The sequence below is a fragment of the Gorilla gorilla genome, chromosome 9, assembly GCF_029281585.2.
Source record: "Gorilla gorilla gorilla isolate KB3781 chromosome 9, NHGRI_mGorGor1-v2.1_pri, whole genome shotgun sequence".
Classification (NCBI taxonomy): domain Eukaryota; kingdom Metazoa; phylum Chordata; class Mammalia; order Primates; family Hominidae; genus Gorilla; species Gorilla gorilla.
The window spans coordinates 131,450,799-131,471,506 of NC_073233.2; the positions used below are offsets into that span (position 1 = coordinate 131,450,799).

Sequence of the window (20,708 nt, forward strand, 5' to 3'; positions counted from 1 at the left end):
GGCGAGGTGTTGTGCGTCTGCATCAGGCTGGGGGTGCGGTTGTACTCTTCCTTAGCCCTGACCAACACGTGATTTTGAGGGAGGGGGTGCGAGGGGCCTTTCTCACGTCAGCTGCTTAGGGCAGGCAGTCCCTAGGGGCATCCCTCTGAGGGGCCAGGCTCCATCTTCTAGGTTGCCTGGTGTCCAAAGGCGAGTGGACCGCTGCCTACCCCAACACAAGCACTCACCTTGGGCCTTTGCAAGTGCCTGTTCCTGGGCTTAATCTTGGGACATTAAAGGCATCTCTCGCTTGGGGTGTGGGAGTAGCTGTATTCTAGCTACAGAAGTAATCAGAATATTTTTACGTTCCATTTAAAAAATAAAACCTTTACCTCTCCCTGTTTTTTGACCCAATAAGGAGATTGCATGGGCAGGTGAATTGGCTTTTCATCTGGTGGAGAAACTGCAGATTTTGCTTGGAAAACTTTGCCATACCAGTGATCCGGTACCCCTGCAGGGTGGCATGTGCAGCTGCCTGAGGCCTCCTTCAGAGGAGAAAGGCTCCTTGGACTGAGGAGGGAGCTTTCTCCCTGAAGAGGGTGGAGGGTGGGAGGAGGAGGATGAGCTTGGGAGAGCTCCCGGCAAGGATGAGTCCTGCCTTCATTGCGGCTGGCTGTCCACGCGTGGGGTGGGGTGGCGGCAGGTCACATCTCTGAGTGAAAGGTTGATTTTCAGAGTCAGTCAGGGGTGGGTGTTGAGCGATTTAAGGCATGGGGTCCTAACCTGGCTCTGGGCCACATTTGGCCTTCCAGGCACCCCTACCCTAGATTAAACCCTGACAGAATGTCTAGTCCAGCCCTCCTCCTCTAGGGAAGAGGGTCCTTTAGTGGGTCTTGAAAAGGCACTTTGCAGAAGGCAAAGGGAGGTGCTTAGTTTCTGCAAGTGTAACTCTCAAGAACTGCGAGTTCCCAAGAGGTGATGAACATCAGTTATCCCCCAGCCGGGAGTTTCTGTTCCTCAAGCTTTGCTATCCCTCTCTCTTACGTTTAGTCCTTGCTTTCTTGGGGTCTGGCACCCCATTCTTTCTGGGTGGGAGGCTATTAGCAGTGTTTATTGTCACTGGGAGTTCCAGGTCCAGACCAGCAGCTAAAGCTCTTCCTTATTCCTCAGTAGAGCCATGCTCAGTCTGTAGCTTGGATGAGGCCTCCAAGAAAAGCCCAGGTGCTGCAGGAACACTGGGCTCTTCATCAGAAATCTCTCCGCATCCTTCCACGCCCCTGCTGTCAGCACACCCAACTTGGGGCTGAGGGGTAGCTTGGCTGTCATTCAGGATGAGACATCACTTTAACAGAATGCTCTCAGCTCAGCCTGGGTTAGTCCTCAGGGATGTGCAGAGATGTTTGCCTTTAAAAATCTGCCTTGAGCATCTCTTGATGCATTTCAACAAGGAGAGCAGTGTTAATCTGGGAACTGTAATTGGGATAATTTTGTCTTCTTCAGCCAAATAAAATTTTACAAGGATGGGAAAATTTTGTCATTTATCTCTGCCTTGATACTGTTAGATCCTGTGACCCATTGTCTCATTAAGTACAGGTCCATTTTGGTCCAGGGGCCAAACCTTGTAGTTGTGGATGAAATGCGGCTCCCTTTGGCAGTATCCCAACTGGTACTCCCTACTCTCTGGTACTCAGGTACTGATAGGGTACTAATGCTGGTACTCTGGTACTGGTACTCAGGGTACTCCCTACTCTTCCAACAAGGAGACTTGATAGAAGCAAGATGACCAGATCTATTGACTACCTTGATAGCACTGTCTACATATGGAAGAGAATGAATTTAATTAAAATTATAATGTTTGAATTATTTCTAGAAACAACTCTGGAATGCCTACTATGGGTTGGTGATATATAAAATGATGGTAAATACTGATAAGAACAATGGTGACTAACATTTGCTGAAACTATGTGTCAAGCACCACAGTAAACTCACATGGAGCTCACAGTGTTATGATAAGAATCCCCATTTTATCCCCATTTTATGGATGGGGAAGCAGACACAGAGTTTAAGTGGCCTGCTTGAAGATGTGCAGATAGGAACCAGGCTTTGGGCTTGCAGCAGGGTAAGTTTCCCCAGTGATTGACCTGTCCCTGGTTACTCCTCTTCTCTAGTATAATTTCTGCTCTGTGTAATGCCGTGCTAGACACCGGCTTCTTTTTTATGTTCTGTTGTCTCTTATATTCATTAGGTCAGTTAGTTAGACTTTTAAAAGTGTGTATAAATATGTTATCTCATTTGATTCTTACTATAACCCCATGAAGCAGCTGGTGTCTCCATTTTAGAGGTAGGGAAATGGAGGCACAGAGCGGTAAAGTGAGATTTGATTAAATTAATGCAACTGGTTGGTGGGGAAGCCAGGATACACTCTTACGGCTGAACTGATTTCAGAGTGGGGACTAACTACCACAGCAACAGCATGGTGTGTCTGTCAGGCCTTCTTTCCCAGAGAGCAGGCTCAGGGTCTGTCCATTCATTTTCTCATCCATTTCTTCATTCTACAAATGTTGATCAAGTATTATTTTTGCAGCCCTGTTGTCTAGGCATTGTGAAGTTAAAAAAATGTAAAGGACAATGCTTTGGCCCTGTAGGGGCTGGTAGCCTCACAGATGGAAGGAGGCTCTCTCACACCTCCGACACACGTGTACACGCAAGTCAGAAAGTGTTAAGGGACAGATAAGTGCGGTGAACAGCAGACACTCTAGAAATACATTTCAGCTGGCATGGCAGAGAAGTCTTATTGGAGTAACTGAAATGTGAGGGAGGTTCAGAGGCTGGACAATTAGGTAAGTAAAGGCTGTACTTCACACAGCTGTACCTCATGGAGTTATGAGAGTATCACTGAGGATGCTTTTGGATGAAGATGACTGTGACGTATGTCTATGACTGACAAGTGGTTGGACTTTGAGATAGAAATCTCCCCCAGTGCAACCCCTCTCTCTCAATAGGATAAGAGCTTTAGGCTGTCTCCAAAGAGGATTCTATGATTTCTTCTACTGGTAACTTGGTGAGCAAGGTAAGGGCAGTGGTGGAGGAGACTGAGAGAGGAGGTGGCATTGACAAACAGATGGGACTGCGGCCCAAGACTCTGTGGGGCATGTAGTGATTTGGAAGCCAAGAAATTGGTTTTTTAAAGAGTAACTTACCAATCTTCCACAGCTTCCACATGGTTATTTTTTTTCTTTTGGTGACTCAAAGATAGTCCTAATTCCTGTAGAGCCTCAGAACCTCAAACACTAAGAAGGTCTCCAATTTTGTGGGGCCGCTCCACCTCCAGATGGTTCTGGCCCCCATAGGACTAGGCAGACTGTAGTGACATCTGTCTGAATTCCCTGTCCTCGTGTTCCTGGCCCTCACATCTGCTGGGCTTGGTAATGCCGTCTCCAAAGAGCCTGGGGGCTGTGACAGACCTTCAGGAAAGTCAGTGTGCTGGAAGAATTTGATTCTGGAAAAAAAAAAGGTTGAGAGAAAGTTTGGTTCTTGACAGAGAGCAGGTGAAGCATTTCTGTGGCAAGGGCTTAGTCCTCAGATGAGGGGAGTTTCGAGTTTCTCTGTGTTCGAGTGGGTGAGTGAGCAGTCTTGCTACTTTCACACTGTTTAGGAGGATGAGCACTGTGTGACAGAACCTACTCACATTCTTCACAGGTAGCCAGGAGGGTCCTTTTTTTTTTTTTTTTTTTTTTACTTCTCCATATTTCATGACCATTAATGGTCAACAATATTTTATTTGATAGTAAATATCAGTTGCCTACTGTACCCATTCTTTTCAATCTGTTGGCAAGTGGGGTGCTGTTCATTCTTTAGCTGTTGCCTGGACCAAATTATCTATTTCTCTAGATTTCTTTTGTCTTTTCTTTTTTTTTGAGACAGAGTTTCACTCTTGTCACCCAGGCTGGAGTGAAGTGGCGAGATCTTGGCTCACTGCAACTTCCCCGTCCCCCCGGGTTCAAGTGATTCTCCTGCCTCAGCATCCCAAGTAGCTGGGATTACAGGTGCCTGCCACCACACCCAGCTAATTTTTGTGTTTTTAGTAGAGACAGGGTTTCACCATGTTGGCCAGGCTGGTCTCAAACTCCTGACCTCAGGTGATCCACCTGCCTTGGCCTCCCAAAGTGCTGGGATTGCAGGCATGAGCCACCGTGCCCAGCCTCAAGATTCTTTCTGTAAGAGGTCTGCTCCAGAGGAGGGAGCCCTAGACGTGGCCCCTGCACACCTCCTATAGAGCCAGGCTTCCCAGCTATGGAAATGTTTATCAGGAGGTGAGTTGTGGTGAAGGTTGGGGTCACTTCATGGCTTGAGATTCTGGAGAGATGACTCCTGAACCAGAACCCTGTAATCACCTTTTGGCCTGCTGTGTGGCCCTGGTAGGTAACTTCTGTTTGCCTTGGGTAGTGGTGGTTTTGAAAGTGGGATTAAATGACAGTGTTGGGTGGATTAGTTGGTCTCTCAGCTTCCTTTTTAGTAATGGTTTAGAAAAAGGCCACAGTCCTGATAGAGCAGGTTGCTTGTGATGTGGACTGTTTGCGTTCTTCTGTAGCCAGCAGGGGACACTGAAAGTAAACATTCATTTGAAACTATTAAATATTCATTTACAAACATCGCACAGCAGGCACACCCTCCTGCGAACAGTGTGAGATTTACTTTATTATTCTGTGGGATGGGAGTTGGAGTTTTCCCATGGTTCGGTAAGTCCAGGACACTGAGCGCTGGTCATCTAGGCATTTAAATCCCTTGAGTGAGAAGGATAGCTCAGGGCGAGGACTGAAACTTCTGACTCTACAGATTTCTTAAAAGGATAAGCGTTTCTCACCTCTCATCCACAGTTCTGCTTTGGTAAACTGTACCTGGCTTGAAATAAGCAGCAATAAACGTTATTTGCTTTGTTGTGTTATTGTCGTCATCATTACTACTCTAAGAAGAAAGAAAGAATGTAACTTTGTAGCTGGCAGAGATTGTTGCAGATCAGATCATGAGTACCTAAGGTTCATTGACGCTGCTGGCTCGAAGCCCTTCCCTCCCGGCCTTCCTGAGGCTTATTGTCATCAAGTTTATTATTGCTGGAAGACGGTTTAGGGTTTCTAATGAGAGAACTTGAAGACACTTCTAGTCTCTTGCTGAATTCTTCGGAAGACTGGACATTTGTCCCCTAAATGAGTTATTAAGGTGAAAGGATGTGACGGACTACATATTGCTAGATGGTTTTTTTGTTGTTGTTTTTTGAGACGGAGTTTTGCTCTTATTGCCCAGGCTGAAGTGCAATGGTGCGATCTCGGCTCACCTCAACCTCCGCCTCCCGGGTTCAAGTGATTCTCCTGCCTCAGCCTCCCAAGTAGCTGGGATTACAGGCATGCACCACCACGCCTGGCTAATTTTGTATTTTTTTAGTAGAGACAGGGTTTCTCTATGTTGGTCAGTCTGGTCTCAAACTCCCGACCTCAGGTAATCTGCCTACCTCAGCCTCCCAAAGTGCTGGGATTATAGGCGTGAGCCACCACGCCCGGCCTGTTTATTAATTCTTAATGCTATTCTTTGGCTTGTGTTTGCAGAAAGATGTTGAACTAAACTGGGTTATGCCATGATAATACCATTCCCTCCCCCTTTCACCCCAACCAGCTTAACTCATGCTAAATTTAGTTCTTGATCACTCCAAGTCCCCTCAGGCTCTGGAAAACTCTCCAGGAAGGCTATCCTGCATGTGGCAGGCAGCTCAGTGATCCAGGCAGTAGAATGTCATGGCCCTTCTACCGCAGTGGTCAGGGTGGGGTGGGGAGGAGGGTGTGGCTCTTAATGCTCCTCCCTGAAAGTGAATATACTGTCCCTGCACTTGCCCCACATTGGCCAGAGCTAGTCACGTGGCCCTGCCTGACTGCAGGAAAGCTGGAAAATGTGGCTTCTGAGTGCAGGAAGAGGGGAGAACTGGAAATATGAGTGAGCACTCATCATACATACCACTACTGCACAGCTGCTTTTATTGGTAGTGTGGGCACGGGCTCATGCCTCTTCCTAAGACACAGCAGCACTTCCTTAGTGCCTGTAGAATGAAGGCCGTCATCCAAGATGTCATGGAAGACCTCATGTGACCTTACACTGTGGTTTGACACACCATAGCCAACAGGCCAAATTCGGTTTGATGCCAGATTTTATGCAGTTCTTCCAAACTAAGAATGTTTCTTTACCTTTTTAAATGGTTGAAGAAATTAAGAGAAGGATAATATGACATGCAAAAATTATATGAAATTCCATACGTTTTATTAGAACACAGGCATACCAATTTGTTTATATGTTACCAATGATCACGTTCATGCTACAACAGCGGAATTGAGTGGTTGCGACAGGTCTATGACTGGCTGATCTAAAACATTTATTATCGAGCCCTTTACTCAGAGTTTGCTGCCTCTAGTTTAAGCAAATAGAGATACTTCTCAAGTGCAACAAAATATGTTTTTACTGGATAAAAACAGGTTTTGTTCTTGTTGCCCAGGCTGAAGTGCAATGGTGCGATCTTGGCTTACCACAACCTCCGCCTCCCGGGTTCAAGCAATTCTCCTGCCTCAGCCTCCCGAGTAGCTGGGATTACAGGCATGCACCACCAGGCCTGGCTAAATTTGTATTTTTTTAGTAGAGACAGGGTTTCTGTATGTTGGTCAGTCTGGTCTCAAACTCCCGAACTCAGGTGATCTGCCCGCCTCAGCCTCCCAAAGGGCTGGGATTACAGGCGTGAGCCACCGCGCCTGGCCTGTTTATTAATTCTTAATGCTATTCTTTGGTTTGTGTTTGCAGAAACTTAGCTAGCAGTCCTGTTCTAGGTACTGTAATGGTAATGTGATGATAAGGATACTAATAATAATATGTCTAACACTTAATTCACTCTATATTTTATTTATTTATTTATTTTTATTTTATTTTATTTTATTTAAGACAGAGTCTGGCTCTGTCACCTAGGCTGGAGTGCAATGGGGCAATCTCAGCTCACCGTAACTTCTGCCTCCTGGGTTCAAGTGATTCTCCCATCTCAGCCTCCTGAGTAGCTGGGATTACAGGTGCCAGCTACCGTGCCAGGTTAATTTTTGTATTTTTAATAGAGACAAGATTTCACCGTGTTGACCAGGCTGGTCTTGAACTCCTGACCTCAAATAATCCACCTGCCTCAGCCTCCTGGAGTGCTGGGTTTACTGGCGTGAGCCACTGTGCCTGGCCTCAGCCTATGTTTTAAAGCTTATAAACTCATAGCAATTTTTTTAAATCTAGGTACAGATTATTCAGATTTTACAAGTGAATAAACTAAAGCACAGAGGAGCCAAGTACTCCAAGCAAGGTCACACAGCTCAAAAGTGTTTGAGCTGGTAGTCTGACTTTAGAGTCCATGCTCTTAACTACCACAATTACAAAGCAACTGGAAGACAGGTCTTTGTCTATGAGAAGACACGAGACTAATACGAAAAGTTTGAGGAATAGTAATTTATGAAGACAGCATTTAATGGTTTGAATTACAGATGACCCTTGACCAACTTGGTGCTTAGGGGCACCAACCCCCATGCAGTCCAATCTGTGTGTAGCTTTTGACTTCACTACGTCTTAACTACTAATTGCCTACTGTTGACCAGAAGCCTTACTGATAACACAGTCAATTAACACATTTTTGGTATTATGCATTATATACTGTATTCTTGCAATAAAGTAAGTAGAGAAAAGAAAATGTTAAGAAAATCATAAGAGAATATATTTACTACTCATTAAGTGGAAGCAGATTGTCATAAAGGCCTTCATCCTTATTGTGTTCACATTGAGTAGGCTGAGAAGGAGAAAGAGGAGGGGTTGGTCTTGCTGTCTCAGAGGCGACAGAGGTGAAAGAAGATTTGCACGTATTTGGACTTGCACAGTTCAAACCCATGTTGTTCAGTGGTCACTTGTACAATTGCCAAAGATGTGCAAGAACAGAGATGGAGAGGTAGTAATGGGCAAAAGAAATTGAGAAGGGCTGAATGAAGGAGATGGGATGTGGGTTGATCCTTGGAGAATGGAGTCCACTGAGATTTCAAGAGGGACGAGCAGGCGTGGCGCAGTAGCTCATGCTTGTAATCCCAGCACTTTGGGAGGCCGAGGTGGGTGGATCACGTGAGGTCAGGAGTTTGAGACCAGGCTGGCCAACATGGTGAAACTGTCTGTACTAAAAATAAAAAAAAATTAGCTGGGCATGGTGGCAGGCGCCTGTAATCCCAGCTACTCGGGAGGCTGAGGCAGGAGAATTGCTTGAACCCAGAGGCGGAGGTTGCAGTGAGCCAAAATTGTGCCATTGCACTCCAGCTTAGGCAGCAAGAGCGAAACTCCATCTCAAAGAAAAAAAAAATAATGAGCGGGTCTCAGGCAAAGGAGAAGCAAGACTGGGCCACAGAAATCAGACTGAGGGCCTTGGGAAGGGAGGGAGCTGAGCAGCCCGGTCAGGACAGGGATATGTGGCCATGCAAGGGTAGACGTTTAAGTGGCAAAACAGGGCTCACCTACAGACAACCTCAAAAGTGAGGCAGAGGACTGGGCTTGCTAGACTCAGTGGGAAAAGCCCTCAGGCTCAGGACAACCAAAGAGCATGGAGATGCACTTTCCAATTCAGTGGGCAGGACGCTTGGGGCTGAGAACTGGAGTACACACGTTCTTAGTGTGGGAAGAGCTTTAGAAATTACAATCGTGATGCTTCTGTGAGCTTTCCATTAAAAAAAAAAAAATCTCATACAACCTTAATACAACCCTACAGGAAAGATGTTTTGGTTTTTTTTTCCCCATTTTATATGTTAGGAAACAGAGTCTCAAACAGGTCTTAAATAACTAGCCCAAGACCATATAATAAATGGCAGAACTGGGATGAAACTGAAGAGGTGATGCTCTAAAGCCTGTGCTCTCGACCTCCACACTCCTTGATGAGTGAAATGTTGAGCTGGTAGGAATCGGTAGCTTTATATTTCACAATTGAGAGAAGGTTTGCTGAGGAGGTGAAGTCATCCTTTTTGGATGGTGGTGTGATGCAGTAGAAGATAGTTTCCCCAGTCTACCTTCCCTCATAGTGAGCCATGGTGGGTGTCACAGCTGATCTGGTGGCTGTCACTTCAGGGCTGGGTTAGGAGTGATTACAAACAAATTGTGAAATATATCATGCATACACAAAAATGTATATAATGTATCCATACAGTGTAAAGATGAACATTGTCTGTTCACTGTTCAGTTAAGCATTAGAACATTGCCTATACGTGTGAGGCCTTTTTTTTTCTCTTTTAAAAATCTATGGCAATATGCAAAGGCTGGGAGGACAAGCCCCAGAGAATGGAAATCTTGGGAAATGAGCACTGAGTAGGTTCCCGAGTCTGGGTTTCAGAGTCTCCCACTTGGAGGCAGCAGGCTATGCTTCTCAGCAGGTGCCTCGTTGTTGCAGCGTGGGGATAAATGGCTGCCCAGAACACAGAATACCCTCCCTTCAGCTATGTGGCGGGCCTCTGGGGACAGATGCACATGGTCCTGCTGCTCACTACTGGTATGACTATGGAGAAGTTACTTACTGTCCCCAAGCCTTGATTCTCTCATCTGTAAAATGTGGTTGGCCAGGCGCGGTGACTCACACCTGTAATCTCAGCACTTTGGGAGGCTGGGGCAGGTGGATCACTTGAGGCCAGGAGATTAAGACCAGCCTGGCCAACATGGTGAAACCCCATATCTACCAAAAAAATGAAAATTAGCTGGGTGTGGTGGCGCATGCCTGTAATCCAAGCTACTTGGGAGGTTGAGGCATGAGAATAGCTTCAACCCCCGAGGTAGAGGTTGCAGTGAGCCGAGATCTAACCACTGGACTCCAGCCTGGGTGACAGAGCAAGACCTTATCTCAAAAAATATGTAAATAAATGAAAGATAAAATAAAATAAAATCAGGTTAATGACATCTACCCCAGAGGGCTGTTGTGAAGACTGTCAGGATTCAATGAAATAATTCGTGTTGATGCTCTTGGGATGGGGCCTGGCACATTATAAAAGTTAGCTGCCCCTACATTTTTTTTGTTTTATATTTGGCACTATATACAGAAAACATGGCTACAGTCCTTGCCTTTCCTGCACTTAAAATTTACTACTGTTTTTCATGCCTTAGGTGGGTCCAGAGAGTTCTGATCATTATTATTTTTCTAGTAGTGCCTTTCTTAGGACACAAGGTCACTGTCAGTCAGTTTGACCCTTCCTTTCAAGTGAACAGCCTCCCCAGTCATGTGTTTTGGTCTCATTGCTGGAGCTCTTCCATCTCCTGTCCCACAAGGGTATGGTCACTTGACCACTGCACTGGAGGCTGGAACTTGTTCTACATTTACTGGAAGTGTAACTTGGGGCAAGTCACCAATGACCTCATCTCTAAGATGATGAGCAGGATTAGAGCAGTAGATTGGTCTCTCAGACCTTTGGGGGCTTCATGCTAAGGATCTTTAGTGTACAAGACCTTCAATATTCTTCCTGAGTTTCCACTGGATTCTTTCTGCTCTGTCTTGAATTAATTGTTTGTTTACTAAACTGACATTTCTTGAGTATCTACTGGGCTAGGTGGCAAGCATAAAAGGATGAGTCAGTACTGGTTGTTGCTCTAGCAGAGTGCCTGCTGTCATGGGGGTAGCCAGAGCTGGACCTCCCTTTCAGGTAGGGTCTTATAGGAAAATTCCACTGGAAAGCTGAGATGCCTCTTCTACTGTAGTGCAAATAGATTTATCTTTCAGTTCAGACCTCTTTTTGGGCCCTTTCTCCTGAGACTGGGAGATTCTTTGTTTCATAATTGCTTCCCTGAAGTGACCTCAATTTTCTTTTCTTATTGAATGGTCATAGTTTACATCCAGGGACATTATGACAATGACATGCAAAGCTCCTTTGTTTTCTAGAGGCTTAACTTGACAAACCTCAGGATGCAAATTTTGGGAACTGACCATTGAGCTTTTGAAGGTGATCTGCTGTGCTGGTTGCACATTATTTTCCTCGGGCTTCTTCTCGATCTAAAATGTACCTTTTTATGCGTTTATCTTGCATCTGTTAACTCTGGCATGTTCAAATGGTTTCTGTTAACCCCCTGATTTCATTAGCCAAGAGTTTCTACTTCATGTTCTTGCTTTCTTTGATATAAACAAGCAAAACACATTTGTACTCTTGTGGGGCCTATGAGTAATAGGAGCCAACCATTACCATTTAGCGATTGAGCTTTCCTTGTATAAGCCAGGATGTTCATAGCAGCAATGATAGTTCTCCTTTTTACAAAAATCTGTACTTGGTGCAGTAAGTACTTAGTGCTGTTAAATACTGAAGAGTATTGTGTGTGCAGCTACAGAACTGGTTTTTCTCGCTTGTTGCAGTCTTAACTGCTTTCTGTGGCTAAATTCTCCTAAGTGTGTTTCTAGGCATAAGTTAGGACAGCTTTTATGCTGATCACTAGTGCTATAATATAATTCATAGTTGTCATCATTAGTCACAAGGTACCCTTAGCCACATCCTTGCCAGGAAAAGGAATATGAACTACGAATGAGCACCTGTCTCCCTCTTTCTACTCTTCTTGGGACGGGCTAAGCTTCATGCATTTGCTGCATGAAAAACAAATTTATAACTATCTCCCATCCAACCTCCTGTTCACATCCTCCTCTCCCAGTCATTTATACTGGGAGCTTTTGCAGCATTTTTTCATTGTTCTTCCTCACTCTCCATGTGGTTCTGTCTTTGCAGTGTCTCCCTGACTTATACTACTCTGTTTCCTTAGACTCTTGCCACCTTCCTAATTTATCACCTTCTAGTTTCTTGCTTGGCATGGTGGAACAGCCACCTGACTGATTTCCCCTTTTGAAAACAGCTTCATTTTGATATAATCATATACTGTACAATTCACTCATCTAAGATGTACAATTCAATGGCCTTTAATTTGCAACTATTACCACAGTCAACTTTACATCTCAACACCTCAAAAAGAATCCCCACACCATTTGGCTAGCAGTCCCTTACTCACCCTCACCCCTCGGCCCAGCTCTAGGCAACCACTTTCTATTTCTGTAGATTTCCCTATTCTGGACTTTATTTTATTTTATTTTATTTTATTTTGAGACAGAGTCTCACTCTGTCGCCAGGTTAGAGTGCAGTGGCTCAATCTGGGCTCACTGCAACCTCTGCTTCCCGGGTTCAAGCGATCCTCCCAACTCAACCTCCCGAGTAGCTGAGACTACAGGCGCACATCACCACACCCGACTAATTTTTTTTTTATTTTTAGTAGAGACAGGGTTTCACCATGTTGGTCAGGCTGGTCTTGAACTCCTGATCTTTCCTCAGGTGATCCACCCACCTCAGCCTCCTAAAGTGCGGGGATTACAGGCGTGAGCCACCGTGCCCAGTTCTGGACTTTAATATGAATGGAATTATATGGACTTTTGTTTCTGGTTTCTTTCACTTAGCATAACATTTTCAAGTTTCATCCAAGTTGTAGCATGTATCAGTACTTCATTACTTTCTCTGGCTGTATAATCTCTTAATTTTTAAGTTCAGAGCTAGGCTTGGTGGCTCACACCTGTAATCCCAGCTACTCGGCAGGCCAAGGCAGGAGGATCACTTGATCCCAGGAGTTCAAGGATGTTACAATGAACCATAATCATGCTACTATACTCTAGCCAGGGTGACAGGGTGAGACCCTGTCTCTTAAAAACAAAAAACTCCAAACAATTGGGTCCAATTTTCATTCAGCTGTCATACAAATAACATTACCAACCCTTCTTCAACACCTGAATTTGGGTTAAATGTGGTGGCTCACGCCTGTAATCTCAGCACTTTGGGAGGCTAAGGGTAGAGAATTGCTTGAACCCATGAGTTCAAAACCAGCGTAAGCAACATAGTGAGACCCCATGTCCAAAAAATAAATAAAAATTAGCCAGACATGGTGGTATGCACCTGTTATCTTAGCTCCTCAGGAGGCTGAGGTGGAAGGATCACTTGAGCCAGGAGGTTGAGGTTTCAGTGAGCCATAATCACACCACTGTACTCCAGCCTGGGTGACAGAGAGAGACCCTATCTCAAACAAACAAACAAACAAAACCCAAACCCTGAATTTGATTCCCATTACTTACAAAATACAGTTGACACCCTGAACGGCATGCAGGGTGTTCTCTTGGCTGTCCCCATCCTGACTGTCCAGCCTCATCACTCAGTCCATTCTCTTATTGCAGCTACCGACACCCTCATCCATTCCAGGGCATGTCACATACCGTTTCTATCTCTGCAATATTTAGTTCTGCTGTTCCTTTGCTTATGCTTAGTGTTTCTGCCTACGGAAATCCCAGTTATCCTCCAGAATTTAGTTTCAGTACCTCCTCCTTGAAGAAATCTTTGCAGATTTAATTGATCCGCGAGTAGGAATTAGTTGTTTTCTATTCTCTGAGCACTATGGATTCCTATAATTTCAATGTCTTGGGTTAGATATCATTCTGTCTTTTATAACATATTAAATCTTCTCTAAGAGTAAAGAGTTATCCCAATTTTTCTATCTTCCTTTTTTTTTTTTTTTTTTTGAGATAAGGTTTCTGTCACGTGGGCTGGAGTGCAGTGGCATGACCACAGCTCACTGTACCCTTGACCTCCTGGGCTCAAGTGATCCTCCCACCTCAACCTCCCAAGTGGCTGAGACTATAGGTGTGCACCACCATACTCAGGTTTTTTGGTTTTTATTTTTTTGTATTTTTTGTATAGACGGAATTTCACTGTGTTGCCCAAACTGGTCTCAAACAACCGGGCTTAAGTGATCCACTCACCTTGGGCTCCCAAACAGTTGGGATTACAAGCATTGGCCACAGCACCCAGCTGAGTTATCCTAATTTCTCTTTTATCTTCTCAGTGTACTTTCTACAAGGCTTTACACGTAGTTGGTGCTCAAAAAGTATTTGCTGGATAATTGATGACACTTTGCATTTGTACAGTATTTTTGCTTTTTAGAGTTCTCTTACATATGTCTTCTCTTTAGAAAATTAGAATTAACTAATAATGTGAAGAGAAAGTTATCAGTAATCATAATTTGTTTGACTGTTGTTTTTTTTAACACAAATTATCCATGGGCATTGTATAAAAATTAGAAAATATGAAGAGCCAAAAGAAAAAGAAATTGGTCATAATACCACCCCATATTAGCATTTTGGTTTATATCCTTCAAGCTATTTTTTCTATATATATTATAGATACACACATACATTTAAGTCTCCTATATATTCTGATAATTAACAATATCTGATCTCTCTATAACAATAAGTGTTGGTTTTCATAGTTAATTTTAAGGATAGCATCACAAACATGCATCCCTATCTGTCCAATCTACTTGTATTTGACATTGAGCTTATCTGTAGTTTTTTTAATTTAAAAATAAATGTCATGACTAGCATTTTTCTTTTCTTTTCTTTTCTTTTTTTTTTTCTTTTTGAGATGGAGTTCGCTCTTGTTGCCCAGGCTAGATTGCAATGGCGTGATCTCGGCTCATCACAACCTCCGCCTCCCGGGTTCAAGGAGTTCTCCTGCCTCAGCCTCCCAAGTAGCTGGTATTACAGGCATGTGCCACCACGCCCTGCTAGTTTTTTGTATTTTTAGTACAGACGGAGTTTCTCCATGTTGGTCAGGCTGGTCTCGAACTCCTGACCTCAGGTGATCCACCTGCCTCGGTGTCCCAAAGTACTGGGATTACAGGGACTAGCATTCTTTAGATAGAAACCTAGAAGTCAGATTTCTGGGTCCCTAGTCCAAACTGCCTTTCAGAGAGGCTGTTCCAGCTTACACACCAAGCAGCAAGTCATGAGTACTGGCTTCCTCCCCGTGTCCTTCCTTGCCTCGGTATTTCCATTCTTTTTAGCCTTTGCCAATCTGATATTTCAAAAATGGTATCTCAGAGTTACATTGGTTTGCATTTCTTTGATCATTGGTAACATGTTATTAATTTTCGTATGATCTATTTATATTTCTTCTGTGAATTGCTTTTTTTTTTTTTGTCCTTTGCTCCCTTTCTTGTTGACTTGTTTGTCTTTTTTATTCGTTGGAACTCTTTAATAAATATATTAACCTTTGGTAATACATGTTGCAAGTACTTTCCCAGAGTTTCTTTTGCCTATTAACTTTAGGCTGATTTTTAGCCTATATAAGTTTGTTGGTTTGTTTGAATATAATCACATCAATCACTCTTTTCCTGTATGGTTTCTACATCTGGAATTATTCACAGGAAGTTCCTCCTGAAGTTTAAGAGTATATGTATTCTTATCCTATGCCTTTTTTTGAGTCCTTCTGTGATTTTAAAAATTAATACATTAGTACACCTTGATATAATATTATATCTACTTTTATAAAACCTAGATGACTAAATAAATCTCAATCATGGAATTAGAGGGGACTTTGACAGTCATGTCCATTTTCCTAGCATCAGGTGCCAGGTAGATGAGTACCCCTTCCAGAGTGTGACTGTCGACCACTTCCCATCACTCCCCCATATTTTTCATTAGCTTTTCTAAAATCAGCCACTTTATTTTATGCCAGCTATGTATTTCCTAGTACCTGTCCTTAGTAGGTTGGTTTGAGGACTAAATCAGTTTGTAAATGAGATATAGAGCAATCTATAGTGCACCGAGTGGCACACCAACATTCCACATATGTCTTGGTGTATGTGAGTGCATGGATGGTGGCATGAACAGTGATGCCAGATCTCTGAGGATAATGTAAGATAGCAGCTCTTTCACTGAAGCAGGGCCTTGGCCAGGCAACTGAGAGCACTCGCCAGTTACAAGGTCCCATAGGGAACGTGGAAGGAAGGAAACGTCATGGGATGCCTTTGAAAAGCGAATAGTCTGAGGGTTATGAGAGACCTCATAGGCACTCACAGGCCTTGCATAATGTACATCAGCAGGCATGAACTGTACTGGGGAATTCCATGGGATGCTGGAGAGTTTGTGCTCTGGGAGAATTTATCAGGGAAGTCTCCCTGGGGAAGAAGCATTGGGAGCAGACCTTTGAAGAAAAGCTGGGACCACATAGGGTGGGTTTGTGGAATGAGGTCATTCCATGCGGAGAGAACGATGCCAGCAAGTAGGTTTTTGTTTTGTTTTTTAGATGGAATTTTGCTCTTGTTGCCCAGGGTGGAGTGCAATGGCATGATCTTGGCTCATTGCAACCTCCGCCTCCTGGGTTCAAGCAATTCTTCTGCTTCAGCCTCCCGAGTAGCTGGGATTACAGGTGCGTGCCACCATGCCCAGCTAATTTTTTGTATTTCCAGTAAAGACGGGGTTTCACCGTGTTGCCCAGGCTGGTCTCGAACTTCTGACCTCAGGTGATCCACTCGCCTCAGCCTCCCAAAGTGCTGGGATTACAGGCGTGAGCCACTGCGCCCAGCCTGGCGAGTAGTTTTTCTTTTTCTTTTTTTTTTTTAAATTGAAACAGTGAAGTGAATTTGTTTCTTCCCTGTCTACCTCCTTTGCACTTGATTTCACTGTTTCCTCATTCTCAGCTTACTTTTTATACCTCTCGATTTTACTGCCGTTAAGAAATTGTCATTTTGCAGTGCTCGAGCTTCTGGGTGGGAAGACACCAGGGAGCAGGAAATAAACACATCTCAGAGAGCCTTCTGAGAGAATGCCAACCATAGCCTCTCTGCCAGCCTTCACTGCCAACCAAGGTAGAGGTGAAATGCTTGCTTTCTAAGATTTACCTGGAGCATGGTAGGCACTCCCCTATTTAACTGGATCAGTGAAAGAATAAAAATATACATGGACTTTCTGAGATGTGTAGCTGTTCAGGAAGCTGGTAAAGAACAGACCTGAAACCTCTGTGGCCAGGGAGGTTGGATAGGGGATGGACATTTGCTATGAAGGACATTGGTGTGGACACCTTGGGGGTGGCCATTCAACCCTCACTAAGTTGGCCGAAGGAGGAAACCCTGCTTCTGGGCAGCTCCCACTGTCACATAACAGCAAGAAAAAGAAACCTTTGAAGTGGAGAGAGATACCTATAAACTCTGGATATGAATGTTGAGGAAACCGGAATAGAGAAGTCAGTGCAGTTGGCTGGTGTTAGCCAGAAACTTTTCTTGGAAGTCAAGTAACTGGGTAAAATACTTGCATTCCTAAGGTAGAAGGTCAAGAAATAGGCTTCTGCCTCCATATCTTTGATCCCATTTCCCAGAAGGATTCGCCATTTCCTCCACTGATGCCATCCTTTATCTCAGGGGTCAGCAAACTTCAGCCTGCTGCCTGTTTTTGTAATTTGTTCTAGGATGTAGTCACAGGCTTTCATTTACTTGTTGTCTGTGACTGCTCTTGCCCTATCACGACAGAGTTCAGTAGTTAGGACAGACTGTGTGGTCTGCAAAGCTTAAAGTATTTACTGTCCGGCCCTTTGCAGAAGAAGTTTGCCGACCTTGCTTTATATTGTTAGCAGTTGAATAATTCTGAGTTGTTTTTCCATAAGACTCATGGTTTGCACCAGCCCGTGCAATTTTCTTAATAAGGGCCTCCTTTGCTCATGGCATTATTTGCAAGATGATTTACTAGAACCAGGGATGTGGTCTGGGAATTAGGCCTCTTGAGGAGAGATTGAACATCTGAGCTGCCCACAAGACACACATGGAGTGGCTAGTGCCCTAATAACAGACAGTATTTGTTTCTGATATTTATTTACTGCTCAATGTATGCCAATATTGTAGAGAAATCAAGGCTAAGAAGTTAGGAAAGGTACCCAAGGTCAAGTACCAGGATTTGAACCCAGTCTGTAGGATAAAAGCCCTTGCCCTAACCACCCCACTGCTTCCAACCAAACCCCTGACCACCTTTCCTTCCTAACTCTTTCTACTCTCTACTCTGTTCTCTTTGTGATTTCTGGGCCAATTGTCGGTCAGCCTTTGCTCTTTTAGTTCATATACGTCTCTCTTGGAGCATTCACTCCTTGGCCAGTTTTCTTTTTGACCCCACCCCTCCTCCTGTAGGTGGCTTTCCAACCTTGCTCCAACACCCATTTCTTGCTAACTCTCCCTGGGAGGAAAACTTGAGATGCACAGGAGGTCCTGGGTTCCCTCCACATCAGCCATTCCTGCCTTGTCACTGAGCATTGCCTGGAGCGGCAGTTGTCATCCAGGTGCCCTGCCTTCTTCAGAAGCCAGCAGGTGCACAGAGAACCAGCTGGAAAGGGTATTGGCACCAGGGCCCCCGGGCCCCAAAGTGCCAAAAAGGCAGCCTCTGGGCAGGCTGAGCTGGCATTTCTGACCTTTGTGTAGAGAGGACGTCCTTAAAGGGACAGCGAGCTCTTTTCTTTCCTGGTGGCTGACTGCCAGTTCAGATGCCAGGGGTTTGAAAGAGGCCATTGTTCTGGCGATGGGAGATAGGGGCCAGACCGCCTAGTCTCTTTTTCTTTCCCTGTTACCAACTGCCTGTCTCCCTCTGATGTGCAGCGTGTCAAGTGTGGAAGGACAGTGGGCTGTCTTTGGTCACATACCCTCCCCTCCTCTGAAGGCAGCCTTGTCACCGAGGCTAAGGGACAGAATTGCCTCACAGCCACCAGCTCCCCTCAGTGCAAGAAAGAATGGTCTCTGCAGACTTCAGTGAGGTGCCCGCATCAGTTTCTGTGCCCCAAGTGGGTGGGGTGAAGTGGGAGGACTGCAGGCGCCCTTTCTCCAGTGCCTTCCTTTCCTGCCCCACCCGCCCTAGAATCGCCTTAGGTGCTTGTTAAAACTACAGATTCTGGGTTCCAATTCCAGAATTTCTGGGCCCCAGGAATCCGATTATCAATAAGCACACCACAGTTTGAGAACCACTGACTTAGTGATTCCCAAACCTGGCTAGTCATCAGAATCATGTGGGGACCTAGTCCATCAGAATATCTGCCTGGGGCCCGTGAATTTGAGCCGGGTAGCTTCTCGTTAGTGGTCAAGAGCAGGTATCCTGGAGCCAGGCCCCTGGGTTTGAATCCTAGCCCCACCAGCTACTATCTGTACGCTCTTGGGTAAGTTTCTCAGCCAATCTCTGCCTCTTTTCTCACTTCTAAAATAGGCTTATGATAGTGCTCATTAAATAGAATTGTTATGAGAATTAAAGGAATTAATATTTGTAAAGTTCTTACAACAGAACTGCCTCATTGATAAGAGTATTATGTAAGTTTTCATGAAATCTTTCTCTTTTTTTTGGTAAACTAACTGATCATCTAAGTTGGAGATCACAATTTGAATAATCTCTTATCAGCAAGGTTGCCTGGCTAAGCTGGCTTTTCTATGTGCTTTACTAAATGACCAGCAATTCTCTGAGCTGAGCCCAGGCTAGTCCTCAGTTCAGTCTGCGTGACTTGTTCTGCAAAGGCAGCCCTGTCATTTGTCCTCCCTGTCTTGTGGCTTACAGAGTGAGGAGAAAAATCCCTTCCTGGTTTCCACCACCAGGCAATGTGGACAGCATCGGCAAGTCTGTCCCAGGAGGGCCCAGAAGCCACATCTACAAGGCTCACTGACCTCTTTGGATGGAATTGAAGGAAAACAAGCTGCAGGCCAGGAATAGCTAGACATAAGTACAAGGTATTATAATTACTACCCACACCCAACTCGGTCCCCTGAGTTAAATTTAACCCTCTGCACAGTCTTCTGACCTCAGGGAAGGAGGATGGACAGAAGTGTCTGTGGGGGGTCGGGGTGGGTGTAGCCATGAGTATGTGGGAGGCATTACCCTCGGGAGCTCTGTCAAGCCAAAATGGACACCACGGTTTAGCACGCATCCAAGTTTTTATTATAACTTCTTGGTTTTGCTCAACTACTACTTTTCTGAAAATGATGCTGTTGGACTACATGTCTAGTATTCAGCTCAAGGTTTCTTTTTCTTCTTGTACTCTTTAATCTCTCTTTCTATTCACTACTTAGGAGACTTATTTGTCCAGCTGCTTATGAATATGGCATGAGGTATGTGGAGGTTGGGAGAGATGGCCAACCTGGGAGGACTGAGCTGCCCGGCTTCAATCTGCCCCTGTTCCCCAGTAAGGTCTGGGAGTAATCAAGGCTGGAAAAGGGCCATTGGTCGAGTAGAGAATTCTAATGCCACATAGCAGACAATGGTATTTTATAGATCCTGATATCAGGGGTTTTGGTGAGTCAAATGTTAGATTATTTAGAAGAAAACCATCCAGTCCTCCAGGGCGTGTCTGTGGATGTTTTCCATCTTGACTACAAATGTCAGCATACAGGGACCCAGCAGTGGGCAGAGCTTTCCTAGCATCCACTCCCTCCCACTTGTGCATATTTCACAAGACTTCCAGGAAGCTGCACAGGGCCATTTCTGTTCTTGGTGGGGGTTTGGATACCTTTGGTTGCGCTGAACCCAGAATGACCAGTAGGAGCAGGGCCTCAGTGGATTGAGAGACACAACCTGTCAACCTGTCTTGAGAGAAGGATTTGGTTACCTAGTTAAGAATATCAACCCACTCTTTTGGAGGTGAATGGAAGAGACCCCATGGTTTCTTTTCCTTTCCTACTTTTATCACTTCCTCTTTGGAGGAAGCTACAGAGGCAATACCTGCTTTGGGTGGAAATTGGGCTGAGCGAGATTGAAAGGCCTTTCCACTTTGGAGATCTGTGAGTCTATGGATATATTTCTGGCCCCCAACAATAGAAGGAGGACCCCAACTCTCAATCTGGAGAAGAAGGATCTA

General features: G+C 44.7%; 1 protein-coding gene across 11 annotated transcripts in view; it reads left to right on the top strand.

The window, feature by feature from the left end:
- The window catches only part of GRAMD1B (GRAM domain containing 1B), a 262,296-nt gene that overhangs the window by 160,685 nt on the left and 80,903 nt on the right, over positions 1–20,708 (top strand). Inside the window, exon 1 of one of the 11 annotated variants that reach the window (XM_031015845.3) lies at positions 18,887–19,025. The exons of 9 other annotated variants lie outside the window; for them this stretch is intronic. The gene's annotated coding sequence lies outside the window, so the exon portion shown is untranslated. Of the gene's footprint in view, positions 1–18,886; positions 19,026–19,419; positions 19,585–20,708 lie in introns of those variants that run through there. One more of the 11 variants, XM_063693618.1, reaches the window with a different exon arrangement.